The sequence below is a fragment of the Lycium ferocissimum genome, unplaced genomic scaffold (genome assembly GCF_029784015.1).
Source record: "Lycium ferocissimum isolate CSIRO_LF1 unplaced genomic scaffold, AGI_CSIRO_Lferr_CH_V1 ctg21400, whole genome shotgun sequence".
NCBI classification, from domain to species: Eukaryota; Viridiplantae; Streptophyta; class Magnoliopsida; order Solanales; family Solanaceae; genus Lycium; species Lycium ferocissimum.
In genome coordinates, this window is record NW_026719676.1 from 11874 (window position 1) to 18619 (window position 6746).

A 6746-nucleotide genomic window follows, 5' to 3' on the forward strand; every position below is an offset into this window, starting at 1 on the left:
ATGCTTGCCATTAGTTGATCCTAACCAAAGCATTGGTCAAATATGAATCAAATCTACTAAGTTGGTGTCTTTACATGTAAAAAATAAACTTGAAATGGTTTGGGAAGTGTTTAGTATGTTTTATTTGGGCCTGATTTCACTTAACTTGACAAGAATTGTTGCAACAGTCCTGTATTGAGTCAACATGCTTTATTACAGTTCTGTGAATGAATGTTTCCTTGTCTTAATGTTAATCTAAAATTCACTATAATACAGGTGTTTGTTTTAACTTCAAATGATTATAAGTTTGTTAGTATGGGTCTGTGTACTTATCCATTACCTTCATATAGGCTATAAGGCATCAGTAATGACCTAAGTTACTTAGATTGGATTTGTCATATAGGCTATAAGGCATCAGTAATGACCTAAGTTACTTAGATTGGATTTGTGTGCTTGTGAGAATTTGTCTTTGCATAGTTAAGACCTCACAGAAGTCATTTGAGTCAAAGATCAGGTTGTGTATGATATTGTAACCAGTTATACCCTCTTGTATATGTTACCTTCCCTCTCTAGTGTTTGGTCTATGTGTGTGGGTTCTAAGGTCCCTACCCGATCATGTTGCATCATTTATGTGAAGACTGAGCCTGTTGCTTGCATACTTGTGTGAAAAAATCCAAAGAATAGGACAAAGCCTTTTCTAAGAATTGAAATAGCATTGATGCTTTACTAAGTGTGTCATATTTGGACTCTACTCGCCTTGTTAACCTTTATGAACTTTGTGTATATAGCTTAAGTCTAGATTGATCCTTTTACACCTGAAATGTTTCTCTTTAACTGGTTATTAGTGCTTTTTTATGTCTCATATGCCTAAAAATTGATCATACTTGCCTGGACTGCTTAAATATTGAAACATATTAGTATTGGCATGTCACACCTTTCAAGTTATTATGTACCAAGCCCGATGATGAGTCACCCACATGATATTTGCATCAGTGATGTAAAATGAGCATGTTGAGTTTTTAAAGGCTGAGAAGGGCGTTGCATTTTCATTTCCTCATCTCGTTTAGCTCTCACCTTTGTTGCTTTGTCTTGTGAAATTGCTTAAAAAGGGAATATATATAGAGGTATACGTCTATATACAGTTTATTTTATACACCCTGGTGTATATCGTCCTGTATACCCAGTATACTCTTTGTATATCACAGCTAGGATATATAGACATTGCTGCCAATTGGGTTTTAGTTCCTGGGTATTTTTCTTGGTTACCATATTGTGCTTCTCTTTTATGTTCGTATACTTATTAGTTCCTGGGCTTGTCTCGTTACTGCCCCTTTTCTTCAATTGGGCCTGTTTGTTCCAGTTCTTAATCTTAATGCATATGGGCCTGCTTTCCTCATGCACTTGTATATGAATTGAACACTGTATGTATATCTTTAGTTCATGTTATATGAATTATTAAGTATAGATACCTTCTAACCGTATTTCCCCTTTTCCTCTCTTTGGTTGCATGGGACCTCGACGTGGGCCATTTGGGCCGTTTTCTTCCATTAAACCTGTTGGGCCAGAGGCCCAACTTTCTTTTTTTTATGGGAAAAAAACATAACTAGGCAATAGTTAAAAAATAATTTCATGATGATAGTAGCATTAGTTAGTTTTCATCTCATAGCAAGTAAATATTAACTTCTCAAAAAGAATCCCTAGAATTAAGCCTGAGGATTAGTCCCAAAAGAAACTTTTCCTATTTTTTTGGACAAATTATTTATCTTTCATAACTAAAACAATCACTCAAATTTTTTTCGTTCTTTCCTTTCCTAAGATGTATTGTGCATATAAAATAAAAGCGCCCAACCTTTGTGTATATATCTAATAAAAATAAACTGCCCAACATTTGTGTATATATCTAATTATATATATATTACAAAATATACTTGGTATTTTTTTAAATATATACTTATACCATAAATATATATGGTATTTTCACAAGAAATAGATTTATACCATAAATATATATGGTATTTTTTCATGTAACATATTTATCTCATAAATATGCATGATATTTTCAGTATAATAAAGAATATATATATATATATATACACACACACACAGGGTATAATAAATATATACCTAGTATAATAAAGACATACATGGTATGATAATATAATATATTTGAAATATATTAAAGGAATATTTTTAAAAAAAATATTGTCCAACATTTTATTTGTGTATGTCTAATTATAATTACATTTTAATAAAGATATACATGGTATAATAAAAGACATACATGGTATAATATATATAACCAAACTGAAAACATGGATAACTAGTGGTAAACAAATTTCTTCATTACTGGAAAGGAATATGTGCATTTTTTTTTTAAAAATTCAACCATTAAGAAGACTTAATGGGTATTTATTTAGTAATAATACAATAAGGAATATGTACATATTAATTAGAATGTAAACTAATTTCTTAGTTAGTGAGAAAAATGATGATGAAAGAGGAATGATGTGTATTAATTAGGATGTAAATTCCTTAGTTAATAAGATGATGAGAGATTACGAACGGATTTATAGGGATTAAAACAAATCCCTTGATTTATGGAAATTCTATCACAATACGTATGGCTAGCAGTATATATGAAGCTGCTATTTTTGATAGAAAAAAAGAGTAATGTGACTTTTGAAAATATTTATAAAATACTTACTCTGAACGTAAATTTCTCTTCTTTTATCGAGTCCGAATCGAAGATAGAAATATGAAGGCCCAACCATGGGTGAAAATGGTAACTAGTGGGTTTCGGTAGGCCCACTAGCCTAACTCTTCTTCTTTCCTTTCTTTCTAAAATTGTATGTATATGAATTGCAAAGAATACCATGTAAATATTGGAATCCTCTGGTTAGAATCGGATAGATCGCGTAGTAATTTAGGATCATCGTGAAATGATTTTCAAATTTGACTTAAAGAATGCCATGTGAATATTGGAATCCTATGGTTAGAATCGGATAGATCGCGTAGTAATTTAGGATCATCGTCAAACGATTTTCAAATTTGACTTAATAAAAGATAAACGATGCATGTAATCGGTAAATGAATTTTGGGCCAAGTGATTTAAAAAAAAAAAAAGATATATATGTATATATATACATACATATATATGTATATATATATATATATGTATGTATGTGTATATATATATATATAGATATATACATACATATATATATAGATATATATATGTATGTATATATATATATACATATATATGTATGTTGTATATGCATTTGGCAATTTTTTTTTTTAAAAAAAAAAAATGGAAATAACATATTTGATATACTAGTTACACGGATTGGAAGAAACTATATGTTGGACCTACTCTTGGAATAAAGAATTGGAAACTGATTTTCGGATGCAAAAGTAACAAAACTGGTTTCTTTAAAGTTATAAATGAATTTCCAAACTCTTGAACTTAGGTTGTCTTTAATCTTTTGGGCCTAAAGCCCAAACCTGAAGTCCAAAAACAAACTAAAATACACTTTGATCTTAATTTGGGAATGAGATGGCTTTGGTATTGGAATATGGTTGACCAAATGAGGTAAAAAATGGAAATAAATAAGTAAGGTACTCTTTTCATATATATACATGGCTTAACTGGGTTCGTAGTGTCACACCCAAACCCATGGGCCATGACGAGTGCCCAACCATTGCGACCAGACCAAGCACTTCTAAACTCGTACTTGCAATATGTGAACAAAATGGTGGCCCATTTCTAACTTATATTTGAACGATAGCATTTGCGCGTAAATTTATGCGATAAAACCTACCTCAAAAACTCGAAATTATGCACATGAGATATATATATAGACAAACGTGCAAAGGATGACAACGCGGTCCCCGACATGACCACTTGTGTACTATACATAAAATAAGAGAGACAAAGTTGCATGACGCTCCTTTATATACAAGCATGTCTATGGAATATAAGTGTAGAAAAACGGACAAGGCCGTTTGTCATACCCACATATCTACATATCAAGATAGCTGTATCAAGGGCCGCAGCTCCCGCTATGTATTTTATGTAGCTGTTGCGGTTGAGGGTGATCCTCCGCTCCGGATCGTTTTGGGCGGTTACCAAATCCGCGGACATGAGACGCAAAGATCCACAAAAGGACGTCGATCTTGTCACACCCCAGATGAGGTATTGTCACGACCAACCCCGTAAAGCGTGACTAAAGGCTCCCCAGACGCACTCAAACACATTCATTGAGAATCGCGTACGGATAAGCATACTGTATACAAATATCAAACGCTATCTCAAGCGCCCGCAACACAAATATATATCACGAGCGAGCAAGGCTATCATATGGCGCAACGTCCCAAATATATACACACGAAGTGCAAGCGACAAGGGCGCCATGACGAATGGGACCGCGAAAACATATACCGTATGAACACGACCTAACGAAATATTCACCCACGTATATGTCTCTGGACCTCTAAACGAAACAACGGAATCATATGACGGGACGGGCGCCCCCGCCGTACCCCCCGAATAAACAAATACATATGCAACGGAAGAATATATACAAAATATAGGCTCTGAACAAGGGAGCACTCCGACGCGTGAGAATAGGTGTCCCTAGGGTGGCGGATCACCGAAATGGGCGTACGTACTTGCGGGTACGAAACGCGGCCGAAGAAGGGGTCATTTCGGAATATGCTTGAGTATGCAAAGCAAGAAATACAGTAAACAGAATCATAATCGAAACAAGTACAGAAATAACGTATAATATCCAAAATACCAAAACGTTTACTTTTAAAACACAAATCATGCATAGGGCTCAGGGAATATGGTCGCCCGCCGTCATTGGGCGCCATAACACGGCGTAACACCCGAAGGTTTCATTACTCGTACCCCGACATGTCTCCATAACACATCATAACGCCATAACACGACATAACGCCAAAATATATGGGGTCCCCGCCTCTAGCGAGGAACTCGGTGAACCATAACACGAACATAACACGGAATATAACATAGTGCGCACGACGACATAACCGGCCGGGACTCGGAACGATACAACGAGGATGCACGAGCGAGAGTCGTGAGTAACCATATGCAAAAATCATCATTACTGATTTCGATAGATAAGTAGACTAACCATACATCGGGGGTTAGGGTGATAGTCATACTAAGTTCCTTCAAAAGTCATCAAAACTATACAAAGGGAAGTTGTGGGACCCACGGACGAGTATCAACTCAATCCGAGCCCGCCTATGAAGGTTAGAGTCATTATACGCTACGGAACCTCCTACGAGCATATCGGGGCGATCCGGTTACGTTTACGAAAGTTACGATCGTTCGTAATTCTGAGAATCTTTTAAAAACGAAATTCTTTATGCAACATTTAGTTCCCAATCAAACAAAGGATACAAGGACCATAATTTTGACTATATTAAGGCTACGAACATCAAAAAGTGAATAAGGATTGTAGATATGCCGGATCTTATGAATAGAGTTACCAGGGTTCGTATCATAGCTTTATTTACAAGCTAAGACATGCCAAAAGAAAGAAAGGATAGGCTTTACATACCTCGTCCGCTCTCAAGGCTAATCAATCCTAAGTCTCGGACTCCCCGAATCTACAACATCATTAAATATCAACGTTAACTATAGGCATTTAGGAGTTCATTTCCAAACTAACACTTAATTCTCGGAAATTTGTGACATTTCCCAGCAAATGCAACAACCAGAAATTCAGGCTTGGGCCAAATTCATCAACAACAATACCAACAACCACACTAACAACCTCAATAATCAATTCAAAACGCATTCTAACGTTAGTAACTTTCTACATAATTCAACAACATTCATTATATTGATTCAACTACTTACATTGAAACCAATCAATGCTCATACGTTCAATTATTAATCCGAAACCATTCAAATAATATTCAAGAACACTTTAAACAATTCACACAATATTTCAAACAACTCAACCAATGTGCAGCTTCACGGAAAACCATCCCCAAACGAGAACAACAACGCGACCACGTTCATTCCCGCTTCCAAATTCATGAATTACCAGCAATCCCTACGTTAACAATGTCATTTCCATAAATATAAAAATTACATTATAACTTGGCGTTAACTCCAAAAGCCGCCAACTATTACAACATTTAATTTGAATCATTAAACTCTCGTTTTCACCATAGAACCCATAATGACAACAACCAAAATACCACATAAAATCAATTAATTCTTTGTTATACAAGGAAGGGTATTCACCACCACTGACATGCCAACTTAAGTTTTCATTCATTTCAACTTTACCAATAACCAAACATGCTAAATAAATTAATTCATCACTCACACAACACACACACCCTCTGGCGACTGCAAGCCATGCACGCGACTCAACTTCTCGCATGCAATATTTCATGATTTTCATCCATTTTTACATTACCAACATACATAAACCATCTGACATGTAAAAACAAGATTAAACCTTACCTTTCTTCTTAACTTCACAACTTAGCTAAGGTTGGCAAAGGATGAAAACGAGTGGTTTGTTGACCCAAGCAACAACTCCACGTTAACAAGGACCATGATTAGTAGGTTTGCTAGAAAGGAATATTTTTTTATGAAGATTTTTGGTCTTCAATTTTCCTCCACCATGGCCGAATGGCCTTTTCTTTGGCTTCTCCAAGTTTCTTGAAATTTCTAAGTGTTGAGGATGGTGAAAATGATGACTTAGTCATCTCTTAAT